Source organism: Equus asinus, chromosome 9, assembly GCF_041296235.1.
Source record: "Equus asinus isolate D_3611 breed Donkey chromosome 9, EquAss-T2T_v2, whole genome shotgun sequence".
NCBI classification, from domain to species: Eukaryota; Metazoa; Chordata; class Mammalia; order Perissodactyla; family Equidae; genus Equus; species Equus asinus.
In genome coordinates this window covers 68,633,708-68,651,683 of record NC_091798.1, presented here as the reverse complement: position 1 = coordinate 68,651,683, position 17,976 = coordinate 68,633,708, and positions in this window count along the sequence as shown.

The window sequence follows — 17,976 nt, the reverse complement described above, 5'->3', positions numbered from 1 at the left end:
AAAAGCTAAGTGTTTTCAGTAAGTTAGTAATATATTATATACACTGGAATTAACCAATTCCTGTACCTTAGTGTGTTTAACACATGTGCAAGGTCCTCCCCTTTCATAGTTAGCTTCTACTCAGCTCAGGAAACTCTGGGAAATCTAGTTTTTGCACCCCATACTTATATGAAATTTAGTTTGCAACAGAAAAGAAATTAATTTACAAAAAAATATTATTGTTAAGCGGGTCAGAATTCCTATGTTAGTTGATCACCATGTTATCATCCCAAGTGGAAAAGCTACTTAAAAATCACTTTACAAAATGACAATTTTTATTTTTCATTGGGTGAATGTGTTGTGAGAGTTGAATGAGTCTACAATGCATTTCAAGAAGGCTTGCTAGCTTCCTCAGTCACCTTTCTCTAAAGGAATATGCTTATCAGGACAACAGGAAGATTTGTGTTTATCAGTATGATAAATACTCTCCTATAAAATGCATTAAAGACACTATGACAGTATATTTGTTTTTCCACTTATTCTAATTCAGGAGAAATGTTTCACAGAGTGCTCCATTTTGTGGCCTTCTGGCATTTAACATTACTTTTATTTTTTTTTAAATTTCAATATTCTTTTATAACTTGCCATAATTTCCCACACTGTGTCATGTTTTACATTGATTATATTTCAGGATGACTGCTTCTCAATAGCATTTTGGGGAAGAGACAGGGCACTGACTGCATAAAGAAGACTAACTGTGTTTTCATATGCCTTTTTGTTGAGAAGCATTCCTGCTGATATGATACAATCGTTACTGTAAACCATAAGCTATGTCCTTTGACTGAACTTAGTGTCTTTCCGTTTCCTCCTTTCTTTTGCACAGCTCTTTCTTACCTCTCTGCCTTAGCTCATTCTACTCCTTCTGTCCTGCTCACTCTTATTCACTCATTTTAAAAAGTGAACTCACTCAACAGCATATTTATACAGCTTTACGTAGTTTGGAACCTGTATATTTTTGTTACCAAATATTTTGGACCCTAAAATATTCTTTCATTTTTTTATGGATGGAGGTGTGAGTATATACACATTGATTATAGTTACAGTCATAATTAATTCCCAGTTTTTGATGCCAACATAAAGAAACTTTAGCAAGTAGGTTGTGCTGTATTAACTCCCAGACCTTGTGCCTGAGAGAACACCAGTTCTCAGTGTTAGGTTACCTTGCTGAAGGTTTCAAAATGCTACTGCTTGATGGGAAATATGAGGTCATCAAGACTCTATTCTTACTGACAAAGCTGGCATTTGGAACCTAATTAAGAAACATTCAAAAAGAATTAACTTTTATAGAAGTAGCATAAAGGCCTGAAGACTTCAATGACTCATAATATCCCCCTTGGCATTCTCATTCTCGACTCCTAGAATAAGCTCCACTGGTTTGAGTTCCTTCTCAGATCCAATCTGTGAGGCTGATCCAATTTCCTGTTGATTGAAACTATATTGAGTTAAAAGTCCTGACCTCACCATTGCTTTTCTGATTGACAAAAGATGCTTTACAGTTGGTCTCAGGAGACTGAGCTTCCTATTTATAGTCAAGGCCTTGAAAAGCCCTCTTTTGACCCAATTCAAAGTTAGCTTATTAGCAGTATCTCTTGGATTGAGTTGACAGAAATTCCAGACAATGGTTCTTTCCTTTTGCTATGTTAATTAATCTGATTAAAGCTATTTGTTCACTCCTCAGAAGAAAAAGCACGTATGCATGCACATACATGCTTTGTTAGAATTTGATGATTGCCTGAAGAGCATTTGGGACCTCACAACCTGGACCTTGGATTAAGACTTCCAGCTTTCCTAGTGACAATTCAGTCCCCTTGTGGGAAGCAAACACATGGCTTCGTATCCAGGTAGATGCCCTTTTCTTTGAAAACCCTTAGTCTGAAGAGGTTAGTTTGGTTTCAAATAATTCTGAACAATGGATCACCTTTTCTCTTACATACTCAGGTTTCAGACCTGTGTATCCAGTTGTTCACTAGTGTTTGTATCCGAAAGACCTGTGAGTGCTTTAATTAGAGATGAGCTCGTGGTACCTAGAACCTATCTAAAGCCTGTCTGTGTTTCTGCCTGTATCACAGAGACTATAAAGTTAAAATTTTTTGCAAATAAGATTCTAAATTTGATTTTGATCCTGCCCATGAGATGTTCTGGTTTGACATTTGAAAGATATAGATGAGGTGAAGGTTATTTCCCTTCTGCCGTGTTTTCTGGCATTCAAGTGAGACAGACGTGAGTATTTGTAGCAGTGAATATGAATACTCCAGCCCTTTGTGACAGGTTGAATGGATATGAGAGACCATAGTGTGGACAGTGCAGGTGAAGGTTGTGGTAGCTTCCTGGTCTCTAGATCAGAACTACAGGATAATGACCTTGAAATCAACAGAACATGATCTACCATGACTTTAGGCATCTGTAACCGTTTCCATGACTTTGTAGCATTTAACACTGAATTAAATCCCTTTTCACTTGAACTATCAGGAGTGGTTTCTGTTTCCTCTTTCCTCAACTGAAACCTGACTGATAAAGGATTCAAAACTGAATCTGTCTATCTACCTACCTACCTTCTATCTATTCCCTATCCAATACTCATTCATTATTTTCTGCCTCAGCAAATGGCACTGCCATCCACACAGCTGCATGAGTTAGAAACCTAAAAATCATTATCTACTCTTTCCCTTCCTTCACCATCCCCTTCTCCAAATGAACCAAATGCTACTAAGTCCATCTTTGTTTTCTCTAATCTTTATGACAAAGCATTAAGTCATATCTACTGCTACTTCATCGGTCCAAGTCTTTATCATTTTGGGTGGCATAGACTACGTTGTTGGCATTTTTGTTGTTGTTGCTGTTTCCACAACATGACTGTCAGGAGTTACTGAAGCTACAAACTTCCACAGTAAACTCCAGTAAGGAAGAGAATAAAAACTTGTTAAATAGACAAATATCCAGAATACTGTAATCTTTATCCCATTTCTGTGAATTGTGTCATGTGCCTACTTATGAAGTAATGTTGTCCAAAAGGGTGGGATTCAGTGATAGGTTTAAAGCAAACTGGGCAACCTTAGTGAAGGGGAAGGCATCAATATAAGCCAAATCATGGAATCTGGGGTACTTTTCAAAACAGTTAAAGAGGGGAAAAATTTCCAATGTAGTTATTTTATTCAGCCTCCTTATGTTACCCCAGCGATATTTATAAAATGCAAGTATAAACATGTCACTCCCTTTTCTTAATCCTGTCAAGATCTGCACATTTCCCCGAGGATTATGTCCAAATATCCCAGCAAAGCTAGCCCCTGCCTACTTGTCTTTCACACATAATTATCAATTATCTAATAATGACACTAATTAAAATAGCTAATACTATATCGGGTTTTACTACATGTGCCAGAGAGTATGCTAAATGCTGTATATGCATAATCACTTTTAACCTTCCCCCAAATATTCGTATTCATTGCTTGCAAGTGAGGACACTGAGGCTGAGAGACATGAGGCAGTTGGATAGAGGTCACAGAGGTAAATGGCAGAGTGCAACCTCTGGATTTTCCAATCTATTCTTCTGCTAAACAATTATTTGTTTGTCCCAAGCAGAGTGCCAATAAATGGAAGAACCTTAGAAATAATCTAGTCCATTTCTTTATATTTCATATGAGGAAATAAATTCACAAATGTCATTTCGTCTAGATGATAGCCTAATAAGCCAGTTTAAGCAAGACATAATTATATCTCAGACAATGAAAGTATTAGAGAAGATGGAGAAAAGTGTCTATTATTGAAATTATTTGTAAATAATACTAAGTAGTGTACCTATTTATTAGACTGATAAAAAAAAACAAAGGAGACAACCCAAGTATAGTGCTTAGCACCATGCCACTCCTAGAGGTATTTAATGAATTACTCTAAACAATTATTATACAATTGGAATTGAACAATTATAACTATGCCTTACTATATTCACAGAGCCAAAATACTAATTCTATAGATAAAGACTTTCTAATGATTATATGTCTGATTACTTTTACTGAACATCTTTCTTGAACTATATATAAATATATTTCTGGAAAACCTAAATATCTACAGGAAGTCATTGCAATGTACATGAATTTGCACAATGTGTTCTTATTAGTATTAAAATCCTACAGAATACTAGCCTTTTTCCAGGTAACTAGAAAGGAACACATTCTTTCTGAGTAATTTCTTGAATTCAGGTCAGATAAAATTTTGAATTTATCACAGACTGTTCTCTGATCATCTAGTAATGTGAAGATGTCTGATTATCTCTTTTCCGGCTGTTTGGAGCTATACTTGAATGCTCCTTTCCTGGAAGCTGAGATTTTTCTTTACTTTCCTAAATAAGATGAAAAGAACAGACGGGGCTTCTCTCAGAGGTGGTTATATTCATGATCTCCAATTTCAGCATCCTGGGTATTCCCAGACCAGAAGGTACTGTGACACTTGTCCAACTTTGATTATATCAAGCTAAGTTCCCAAATTGATTGTGTTTCCTTATTTGTAAAATCATTAATCTCTTAAGGGGAACAAACTTCCCAGGCAATAAGGAAGAAAATATACATATCACATTCCATTTCATGCTTTTAGTAACACTTTAAATATTGTTTACAAATATTCTTTTCTTTTTCTTTTTTTTTCTTTTGGCTCATATTGCATAGCCCAAAGCCAATTTAGGAAAAACATGGATAATCATAATCATACTTTTTGGCATACTAAATAACTGTTTGAATATACATAGGAGGATGACCTAATAATAAAACTTCAATTTATTACAATTATGACAGTATTTTTTATAGAGAATAATCCATCCTGTTTCTTAGCAAATGTAAAATCCAGTCAAAAAGATTAACTACTACATATTTAAGTCACTATACTTACTGTAATATTAAATAATTCTTGCAGAAATATATTTCCTAGGTATGTGTGTGAAATTACAAGATTCAGGAATTAAGGTGCATATAAAAATTTGAATCAAATAGAATTAAACATTTTTTACATGAGAAGGAGAATCCAAAAGTGGTGCCCAAAACTATGTCTCTGATCTTAAAACATAATATTTTCTTCCCATGACACAGTATGATATAAAATAGAGCCAAATCAATGTTATAATATAAATCATCCCAAACTATGGTGGACTATCTTTTCAAGAATTTTTTAATGGGGAACATCCTTCAAAAATAGAGGCAAAGTCTCCCTCTGTAGCAAAGGGCAAACATGTCCACTGTGGATTATAAAAGCTTTGGGGTCTCTAAGCTTATCGCTCCTCTCCTGTAACGTTATCCGTTGAATGTGTGGGAGTCCCTGGTCCTCTTTGCATTACCTTTGAGAACAGGGGTTTGGGAAAACCAAGCATGAAAATGCAGTTATTCTGTGTATTGTTGCTGCTGTGAATAATAAAGTTCTTTTTCTTTGATTCAGGAGGATCTTCTACTAGCATCCATGAACTGTGGCTGCCTAACTTGTTAGCATGCAAGTAGAGAGATGTTTCAGATGCTTTACAGTTTTTGACAACCCACGTTGATAATTTTACACACACACACACACAATCTGGAATCAGAAAATCTCAGTTCAAATACAGAATTTGCTACACTGCTAATCGGGTCATGTTGTGGAAGGACTAGAAATCTTTTGACCCTCAGTAGATTCAACTGGGATAATAATATCTGTCCTTCAGAATCCTCGGGGTTGTTTTAGGATTTGAGTTCATTTATATGAAGATTGCTGGCGAGTGGTAGAAAATATGGTGTTTTTAAAGACAGTAGTCACGCTCCTTTGCTTTTATCATCTCCCCATCTTTGTTCTACTCCAGACAAACAAACTCAGTTTCACTAACCATTCAGCATAAAAGCTGCTTTAATATCCTCTCACCATCCTGATCTTTCTCCTCTGAATATGCTGAGCAAAGGACTGTCTCCCCCCTAATACTACTTAAAATACAAACTCAAAACAATTCAAGGGCAGGAAAAAAAAGCAACAGAGTATGAATAACTAACTTTAAAACTATGATAATCAATCATAAAAGGACAAATGCATTTTACAGCTACTTTTCCAATTACAAAGAATAAAATGTTATTTTAAAACATATCAAAGTGGTTTTAGTCTTGAGTTAAAGCCAAAAAAATCAAAGACTATAGTCAAGGAGCCTCAAAGATTTATGAAATTTTATTTTTAGGATAAAGACAAAATGTAAAGCATGAATATAAACGTAAGTCAGCAAAGACAAGTACAGCTGAGATTTATGGCTTTAGAGTCAAACATGGGTTCAGATTCTGACTCAGCTTGTAACCAGTCTATACTTTGGTTTTTACCTCTACTAGAGTATTGTGAATATTGTAACGATATTGAATATTGCAAGAATATTGAATATTGTAAAAATATTGAATGTGAATTCAATTTTATTCTTATAATAAGTGAATATTATAGGAATATTGTAATGATTACATGAGATACTTCAAACTGTTAAGCCCAGTGACTTCCAAGTACGCAGTCAATGAATAATGGTAATATTATAAATTTATTCACATACTATGCCTTCACACAGACATACTTCAAAGTTTCACAACCTGTGGATAGTCTTATGTCAATGCGGATTCATTAATCCTCTATCTTAATATTGAAAAGTTATGAAGAATTTTAAAGTTATTCACCATTCCACAAGATTAGTTTTTCAACACTTTCTCATTTTCCTTCAATTTTATTTTAAACAGTTGTAAAATTGTGCTTCAAAATTGCTAGAATTGAGAAAATTTAGTTCCTTTTTCTAAAAAATTCTTTCCCTTCACAACCCCAAATCATCAGTTCTCAGACTGACCCTGACCTGCTAGGCTTTTAGCAGCCAATTTCGTATTGAATTGGATTTTTTTTAATGTGAGCAAAAATTTCAGGCTGCAGTTTTGATAACATGTTTATGATAATGTAGCTTGTAAAGTTTGGGAAACGTCATTTCTCTAAATAATTTCCATGAACAGAAAACCCCTTTCTTTTAATATTTTGAAGTATATTCTGTGTGCACCATAGAACAAGTTACAAATAGCTCCATCAGTGACGAACAGTTTTCCATGTTTATGAACGTTACATTTCTGCATCATATCTTAGATTAAATGTATCTAGGTTTAAGAATTCTTAAATTCATTTCTTTTTTAATTTTTATATTGGTAGACATTTTTTGCTTCTTCCTTTTGAAATCAGGTCAAATATTATTGAATCTTTTTATGAAAGGTAGGCACATGAGTCCTATGTAATGATAAAAGTTCCTGCTCTATATAAATCTAAATTGTCTAATAGGGTTAGAATGAGTACGCATGGAACATTATTCTCTATAATAAAACCTGGTATAACGTTGACACCCGTCAGTAAGTTTTTAAAGTAATTAGGGCTGGATACTAATCTTGGGGAACCCCCTTCTTCTTTCAAGGACTCAGATTTCCTGTATATCAAATAAAGATGTGGACTACATCAGTGTTTCCCAAACTTAATTTATTCATGTGCTGCCCTTATAATTGTTGAGACATCCAAAATTTATCTTATTTACTTAATGTTTTAATTAACTCATTTTTTATTACATACATGACTTTTAAATGGAAACTAGAATATGCCAGCATAAATAGAAGCAGTATTATTTTTTGTTAATAGAAGATAGCCATAAAATTGCAATTAAAATAGAGCTGGATAGTCTTGCACATGCAAGACTCATTCTGTTGTTTTATCTCTCTTTGGGGAAAAGGAAGATTAGCTCCTGTTAGAGCAATGTCAAAGACAACTTGAATCAAATTATCTGTTTCCTAAACATAATCCAAATACTCAAAAGGGAGTTAAAGGGGGAATAAACCTCTTTGTTTTTGTTTAATTCAGTGATTATCAAGTGCAGGCATCTCACCAGGCTCAATGATTCCTCATGTTTGCTCTAACGGCCAATGCTCCTAGGATTTTTAATTGCAGAGAAAATTTAGGTGTACTAATTATAATGATGTTAGCACTGATAATTATTTAGCCAAATGTATTGAGCTCTTATTACATCCCAGGTAAAGATCAAAGCACTTCATATATTTCTTCCATTTAATGCTCATGACAACTCCATGAGACAGGTGATATTGTAATCTGTATGATAAACAAAGAAAGGAAGACTAGCTAAAGTTGTAATGCCATCACCAGGGAGAGAGAGAGAAAGAGAGAGGAAGTTTGATGAAAATAAAATTCAAGACACTGAGTAGAATCTTAAAAATGTAATTTCCTGAGACAAGCTACAAATGAATCTAGCAATAAAGAAATTTCTCAGGTATGGATTGTAATTAGTCTTTGGGTGGTGAACACGATGTAATCTACACAGAATTCAAAATATGCTACAATGTACACTGGAAAACTATATAATGCTATAATCCAATGTTACTGCAATAAAAAAACAAATTTTAAAAAATTTTAAAAAATAAAGTTAAAAAAAAGAAATTTCTGAGGTAGTCTCAAATGACCTTAGAACTAAGAGTTTGTGTTTTTAGAGGTCATGAAGTATCACATGAGGATACTGGAGTATCACGATATCCCCAAAGCCTAGCATAATGGAGGACACACAGACAGGTGGAAAGAAAAGAAAGAATCGAGAAACTGAAAAGTACATGGGACAAAGGGCTAAGCAGATAAGAAAAACTTAACATGAACTATACAAGTAATGCCAGGACATTTAGAGCCCAGAATTAATTGTGTTAACATCTGGACTATGGTAAGGATGCTAAGGCCTTGGATGATGAGCTTGCCAAGACTGTTTAAATCTTTCCCACAATCATTGGGTCTGGCAAGCCAATGGAAGTTCTTTTTATCAGTGATATAGAGGGACCATTCTGGATAGTGCTGGAGAGGCATGCACAAATCAGCAGTCTACAAGAATGTTTTATTACATGTCCACCATTATTCTTATATGGAGCCAAATTATACTTTGGATTCATACATTGTGGTTGAATTGTGAACATGAGCATGAGATGAGGTTGATCTAATTTGCCTGGAATGAAACTGCTATAACAACAATGGAAATAAGGCTTCTGGATCTTAGTCAAACAATAAAACAAATTGATGGAAATTTATTTTTCATTATGTTTTGGCTTCATTTATATTGACCCGACTATAGATATAGATCTCTGTGAATAGACTAACCATGATTCAGTGCAAGGCTATTTGATCCAAGAGCAAAAATTAAAATAGAAATGAGTTCTGGAATCCCAAATTGCTTTTTATCTGAAGACTTTAGGACTCTTTCTCAGTTTTTCACCAATATAAGATGAGATTGCTTGTAAAGCTTTGCTTTTTGAGTAAAGAAGGGAGACTGTGAGGTTTATTCATCTCTAAATTATGAATTATTAGATCCAGGAATAAAATACACTCCTGTTACTTTAATTAACTTGGATTTATTGCAAAGTTATGCTAGTTATTATTGCTTTAAAACCAGTAAGGCAATTTTTCTAGATACCACTTATTCATCATCAAATATCTGGAATTTAGACAAAAACACAGAATTTAAGTCTCTTATGAACTAGAAAGAATGAAATGAAATTACTAAAAGCCCTTACACATTATTCATAAAACACCCCAAAGTTACTCCTTTATTCTCAGTCTCTTTTTTCTTACTTTAGACATGATTTTAATGAGGCCGTTCATTTGGTTTCTTAAGCCACAACAAAAACAACAAATTAGAAGGGCGTAATTATGCAAGAAGCAGGCAAACTGACAGTTGCAAGACCTGGCAGGTGGAAAATTAAAAGAGACAGTAAGAAAGAAATATTGCTGAAAGTTGAGACAGGATGTCAGAGCCTGACAGTCTGGGGTATTTATTGAACAGGTACTCTTTGGAAGCTGCTAAATTCAGGGGAGATGTGGGTCCCAACTAATCGAAACAGAAATTTTATAACAGTAAGAGCCAAAGTGTTTTATATTCCTTTTGTATTTTCACCATAATTATATTAACTGACCTTTAGGTAGTACTCATACTGGGATATTGGCTGGTGAGAAAATTTTTTAGAAAAAACCTGAACAGATCTGGAGCATTCGTTTTAGGGGTGGCTGTTTGCTAAACACAGAGAGCCCCAACCAGGAGGCCACTTCAAAAGCATAGAGGCCTATTTCTTCTATGACTTATATGGAGCAGAAATAATGGATCATGTTTACGATAAATGATAGTTTTATTACCTTATTGGAGGCAGAGTCCATGGGCTGGTTTCTTTCTTTTCTACAGTAGCAGCATTACATATAATTCTCCAGGTGTCACATGTTCGAATTATTGTAACAGGTGTACATCATTTGGTAAAATCTTGGTACACACAGTGTGGTCCTTGTACCAGTGGCACAAGCATCACCTGAGAGCTTCTTTGAATGCAGAATCTCAGCCCGTGGCTCAAATTTCCTGAATCAGAATTGTTTAACAACATTTTAGCAGAATTCTCAGCTGATTTGTATGTGCACTAACATTAGAGAGGCACTGGATAAACAGTGGCATAAAATTTTGTGGTAATTTGATTAAAAGTAATAGTTTATTTCAACATTTTCCTACAGGTTAATTGTATGGTGCTTCCTTGAAAGCTTCAGGACTACAGAATAGAACTTAAAATGAATGTTTCAGAACAAAAGCATGTAGCTTTATAATTTAAGGGATAGTATCCTGTCAAAACACAGCAACACAATCAATGTTCACAGAGACTATGTTGAGTAGTGAGTAAACCTTTAAAGTTAAATTACATTCAGTGCATTTTCTTTAAGACAGTTGAAATGTTTATATTGAAATAGTTCTATTTAAAATGGCTAAAATAATAACCTCTTGGTTTCCTTGTTGTGTTGTACTTTGTTTTCTGATTTGCCAAATAAACAAGGTGATACTGTATGTTACGCAGTTTCTGAGCATGAAAAAAGGAGACGTGCTCTATTTGCTAGTTCTTCAAATACCTAGCAAGGTGCACCTACCTGTAGGTATTGTATCTTCAGATATGAGGGTGACCATCATGCTTTTTAAGTTGAAGACATACTGGAGAAAATAAAGCAAAGGAAAAGGAGGAGGGAGATAGTAGACTTGAATTAATGAGAAATCTAGCTACAGGATTGTCAAGGATCTGGAAACTAAGATTTGACAGATCTATAGTTGGACTTTCATTGACTTTGTAAATACTTACAACTAATGAGTAATTTAACACTAGAATAATATGATACATGGATTTATGTATCTATATTTTTCTATCCATATCTACATAGAATAATTATTTTAATATCATAGCTACTGTGAAAGATGCAATCACAAAATTTTCAGAGAATTATATATCAACTTTTACTCACTTGATTCAAGATACAGTAAATTTCTTTACCACTTCTGTGAGGCTCTTAGAACGTGTGGAGTCAACTAATCACCAAGTATTTCATCAGCTCACAGCTGATGTTCTGCTGGATTCTGAACAACTAGGTAAAGTTTACAAGAGATAAACTTTGGTTTTTATGTTCTTTCCTATCAGAAACTGTAGAACCTATTTTCACTTCCAAAAGCAGGGGTAACTTTATTTACCAGTAAAATGACATTAATGATATCTCCAGTAATAGATTAATGGAAGGTTAACATGCAAAGAAACTAAATTTATCATTATATCATTAAGAACTTAATGATATTTAAGTAAAATCCATTGAAGTCTTGGCAATTCACAAGATCAACAATATACAAAAATAGAGAAAAGGAAGGATGTATGTTATTTCCATGGTCGGAAAAAGGTTATTATATACAAGTATTATGTAAGATTGTATACAAATGTTATATTTCATCAAACTATTGAACCTAATCCATTAAAACTTGTACCATGAACATCAGCATATAAGACGCTCAGTATGATACTATATACTATTTTAAGTTTTTAGGATCTCAATTAGATAGCTTTTTTTGCAATTAACTTCCACGATTGGTTAAATTGTAATTATTAAATTGCACTTCTCATTAAGAGTGTACTAATTTCCGATGAGATGTAGTTTAGATTTGGTTTCACTTGATAAGATTTAATTCAAAAACACTGATTGGTAATTAAAGACATTGCTCTCTATATGGAGCAGAACAGCGTAACTGAAGGCTTTCTGTCTTCTTTCACTTTCTAATTTCCTTCCCTTTTCCTTCAAAGGAATAGCTTTATCTTTATCTAAAACAGATTCACATAAAAATGTAGATTTTGATGGAAATAAATCCATACTACACAGAGAATCAACATGTTGGGCAATGGTTGTAGCACATCTAAAATACAACACCACTGTTTTTCTTGAATTAGGACTTGCCTTTATCCTTACTGAACCATTGTGATCTGAGCATGAGGGGCCTGGATGTTTGAAAAACAATATTTGAAAGACTAGAAAAGAGTTAAAAAGTCCATTGCAGTACTGACTGAATTTAACATTATAACCTTTCCATCTTGCAGTGGCAGTTGGGGAAAGAAAGTTCAAGGGAGTCTATAACTGCAATTAAAGTGGTTTTAGCTGCGTACCAAAGTCACTCACTGAATCATAGTTTACAGTTTTCAAGAGTACACTTTAGTCCCTAAAGTAGCTCATGGCATGAACCGTCTAAAGAACGGTTCTATGTATTAAGTGATCATTATCTGAATGGAAAATAAATAGCGTTGTAGTTAAATGAAATCACAGTAATATCATTGAAATATACATTCCCTAACTGTATTTACCAATTTTAGGAAACTAACATATTTATAAAATTTGATTATAGGCAAGAATGCTGCTTTGGAAGTAAACCACATGTTTACCCACATATGTTTTATATGTAATACCTGGAATTATACCTTGAAAAGAATGGTACTTTTTTGCATTTTTGAACACCTCTTTCAGGTGTTTATTCAAAGGCGACCTTAGGGGGTCTGCCCTGACTGCATTATTAAAAACTGCAGAAGAGGGGCTGGCCTTGTGATATAGTGGTTACGTTCATGTGCTCTGTTTCGGCAGCCTGGGGTTCGCTGATTCAGATCCTGGGCACGGACCTACACACCATTCATCAAGTCATGCTGTGGCAGTGTCCCACATACAAAATAGAGGGAGATTGTCGTGGCAATCTTCCTCAAACAAAGAAAGGAATATTGGCAACAGATGTTAGCTCAAAGCCAATCTCTTTCACCAAAAAAGAAAAAAAACCTTCAGAAGAGTGAAATGACCAATATGCTGAAATAGGAAGCCCTGGCCTCTCTTCCCTACCACCTATGACATGCCAATTTGACAGCAACACACAGATCAATTCCCTTTGTGAGAAATCCAGAAACTAGCTAAGAGCCTTCTTCACTCCATGAGAGTGTGAAACCAGCAACATCAAACTGGTAGGAAAAGTGGAGACACTCTCTCACCAAAATCCACACCCTGGCACAGGGCCATGTGACTGGGAGGGAGCCTCCAGCTCCCAGCTTCTCTCTGAGCAGCGAAGGTGTTGGACTGCACATCTGAGTCTCCAATTTGTCTAGGTACTACTTGGAATTCTGGATTCTGTCTTATCTGTGTCACTCAGCTGACAAGGCCTAGCATACACTTGTCTCTTGGGGGCTAAACACTAATATGAACATCTACATATATACACACACTAATATATATACCAATATACACTTATACACTATATATATACACACAATATTTATACTATATATAATATATACACTATATACAAGTTGTATATAATATATATATTTATCATATGCACTATATATACTATATATACACTATATAGTGTATATACATACTATATATATAATATATATACATTAATATATACACTAGCAACAAACTATCTGAAAAGGAAGTTAGGACAACAATCTTATTTATGAGCATCAGAAAGAATAATTTTTTTTTTTTTTTGAGGAAGATTAGACCTGAGCTAACATCTGCTGCCAATCCTCCTATTTTTGCTGAGGAAGACTGGCCCTGAGCTAACTTCCATGCCCATCTTCCTCTAAGGAATAAAATGTTTATGAATAAACTTAACAAAGGAAGTAAAGGACTTGTACACTGAAAACTATAAAACAACGAAAGAAATTAAATGCAAACAAATGAAAAGATATTCTGTGTTTGTGGATTGGAAAACTTAAGATCGTTAAAATGTCTGTACTACCCAAAGTGGTCTACAGAGTCAATGCAATTCCTATCAAAATCCCATTGGCATTTTTTATAGAAATAGAAAATACAATTCTAAAATTCACATGGAATCTGAAAAGACCCTGAATACCTAAAACAACTTTGAAAAAGAAGAACTAAGCTGGAGGCATCACACTTCCTGATTTCAAAATATATTACAAAGCTGCAGTAATTAAAACAGTATAGTATTGGCATAAAGATAGACAGATAGACCTATGCAACTGGATAGAGAGCCCAGAAATAAATCTATGCATATATGGTCAACTGATCTTTGATAAGAGTGCCAAGAATACACAATAGGGAAAGGATAAACTCTTCAACAAATGGTAGTGGGAAATTTGGAGATGCAGATACAAAAGAATGAAATTAGGCCCTTATCTTTCACCACATGCAAAAATGAGCTCAATATGGATCGAAGATTTAAATGTAAGACCTGAAACTGTGAAATTCCTAGAAAAAAACAGAGGGGAAAATCTTTGTGACGTTGGTCTTAGCAATGATTTCATGGATATGACACCCAGAGCGCAGGCAACAAAAGCAAAAATAAACAAATGGAATTAAATCAAACTAAAAATCTGCACTGCAAAGGAAACAGTGAAAAGAGTGAAAAGGTAATCTACAGAATGGAAGAAAATGTTTGAAGACCACATCTGATAAGAGGTCCGTTTCTACAATACATAAGGAACTCCTACAACTCAAAAGCAGAAAAAATAATAAGCTAATTAAAAATGGGCTAAAAACTTGAATAAACATTTCTCAAAATAGACCTACAAATGGCCAATAGGTGTATGAAAAGATGCTCAACATTACTAATCATCAGGGAAATGCAAATCAAAACCACAATGTGCTATCACCTCACACCAGTTAGGATGGCTGTTATCAGAAAAACAAAAGACAACAAGTCTTGGCAAAGTTGTGTCAAAATTGGAAGCCTTGTAGACTCAGAGGGGAGGGGAGGTGAAGACAGAAGCAGAGATTGGAGTGATGTGGCTACAAGCCCAGGAATGCTGTGGATTGCCAGCAGCCACTAGAAGCTAGGAGAGAGTTATGGAACAGATTCTCCCTCGGAGTCTCCAGAATGAATCAACCATGTCAACATCTTAACTTGAGCTTCTAGCCTCCAGACACATGAAAAAATAAATTTCTGTCATTTGAAGCCATCAAGATCATAGTAATTTATTATAGCAGCCTTTGGAAATTAATTTGAACCCTTTGTTTCTTCCTTAGATGGGGTAAATTTTTCAATGATAGTACAATAGCCATTCACAAAGTTAAAACTCTTTAAAATGCTGACACTATTCTTTCCTTCTAAATGTCAATATTAAAGACCTGGCTGCTTTGCTATTTAACAAAGGCGACATAATAGCGACCAAAACTGAACAACAATTTGGAAGTCAAAACTGCCACATCCATCCATTGCAGGAAAAAACTTTCAACGGCTCCTTCCTATAAAGTTCATGTCCACATGGTAACTATTGATGTTGTAAATAGTGACCAAATAGCACACGGGAAAACAAGTCTTCATCATATGTCTGTCTGTGTGTCTATATATACATATACATATACACATATATATATATATATTCCTGAATATGCATATATATTCAGAAGCATATATTCCAAATATGTGAATGTGTGTGTGTTTATAGATATACACATAAACACAGGATAGCTAGTAACTTCAGAAGTTTATATGTCCAGGGATTATCTGCAGGGCTGTTTTCTACCTTATTCTATAAGTATCTTGACTAGGAAATATTAGCAGAAGATCTAATAATCCATTTATTTTTGTTGCATGAAATTATTTCCTCCTCAGAGCTCATATAAGGCTTAATTTTATTATGATTTATCTAGAAACTTATCCTAATCTTCCTTATGGCAACCCCTCTCTTATTTCCAAAAACATTATACAAATGTTTTATTAATACGTAAGGTCCCACGAGCATTTACAATTTTCTCTCAAATAATATAGATTCTTGGAGGCAATGGCCATAATATATTCAATGCATATAACACATAATGTTTTGCATGAACAAGGTGTGGAAACTGGGTTGATTCATTTTTATTAAAAGGGGATTTTGAGCTTTTGTTTACACAATGAGAAATATTTTTACAACAATCATTCTCTGTCTTTGCTTGTCTCTATTACTTTCAAGTAATACATTTGCCTCTGCTTTGTAACTTTGAAGGGTTATAAATCAGTTTGGAGAACTGGAAATTCAAGAATTGAGAAATAGGAGCTGCAAAATAAGTTAGTCCAGTCTAATTTCTAAACATAAAGGGGATTATCCATGATACTATGGAAAATCAGGCTTCTAATCATACATCCTATCTCATCCGTCTTATATACTCAAGAACTCCCTCTAGCAATTCTTTCCTCACTTTCCTATATCATGAAAATCTCTACTGGATCATCAAACACACACAGAATTTTTAAATCGTCAAACAACTAAACAATGCACATACAGACAATAGAAATCTACTTTTGCTGACTCCACATACATTCTATCAGGAAATGGTATTGACTCAAACTTCAAGATATAATCAAAATATGATCATTTCTTTCCACGTACACCATTACCATACTAGTCCGAGTACCATTGTCTCTTGCCTGGATGCTTGTCTCCGGTGATACGTTCTCAAGATGGCCAAAGTGATCATCTTAAAAGTTATGTGAAACCACGCTCCTCTTCTGTCATGGGTCCTCCCCCGCTCTGAGTGAAAGTCAAAGTCTTTACAGTAGCATATGATGCCCTATAGCAGGGATTGCTAACCTTTTGTGCTGTGGGCGCCTTCCAGTCTGGTGAAGCCTATGAACCCTTCTTCAAATTAATGTTTCCAAATGCAAAACCTTTTAGGATTCCAAAGGAACTCAATTATCTTGAAAAGTTGATATCAAAATATTAAATATATTAAGAAACTTACAATATAGCAATGCATATATTTTTTCTGTAATGTATTACATAAAGTTTAGCACTGGTCCTCCCTAGTGCTGGACCTGATAACTACTGCAGTTGTGAAGTAATCATGACCATAAATAATAGTTTTAGATACTCTCGAGAACAACAATACGGTATGAAAATATCTGTAACTTATTTTTGTGATAAAATCACATATACTGTTAATACTACTACATGAAGAGACAATACATTTCAGTTAGACATATGTATTAGTTTCCTATTTTTGCCATAACAAATTACCGAAAATTAAGTGGCTTAAAACAACACAAATTTCTTATCTACAATTCTGGAAAGCAGAAGTATGAAATCATTTTCACTGGGCTAAAGTGAAGGGTTGGCAGGACTTCCTCTTTCTGGAGAGTCTATGGGAGAATCTGTTTCTTTCCCTCTCCAGCTTCTAGAGACCACCCACATTCTTTGAGTAGCAGCCCCTTCCTCCATCTTCAAAGCACTTCACTCCTATCTCTGCTTCTGTCCTGTCATCTTCTCTAACTCTGATCTTTCTGCTTCCCTCTGTTCCTTTCCCTGTGATTATATTGAGCCCATCAAATAATTAAGGATAATCCCCACCTCAGGATCCTTCGTAACATTTGCAAAGTACCTGCTGTGATGTAAGGTAATATATCCAAAGGTTATGGGGATTAGGATGTGGATGTCTTGGGGGTCCATTATTTAGCCTACCACAATGAGATTAAAAAAAATGTTTCCCATTAAAATTCGTTAATACCCTGTGTTTTATTCTACACCAAGGTTAAGAACTCTTACCTTGTAAAGCCTTTGCCACTAATATCGCTACAATCTCAACTTCTAGTATTTTCCGTCCTTGATGATACTGCTAACGTACATCCAAGCTTTT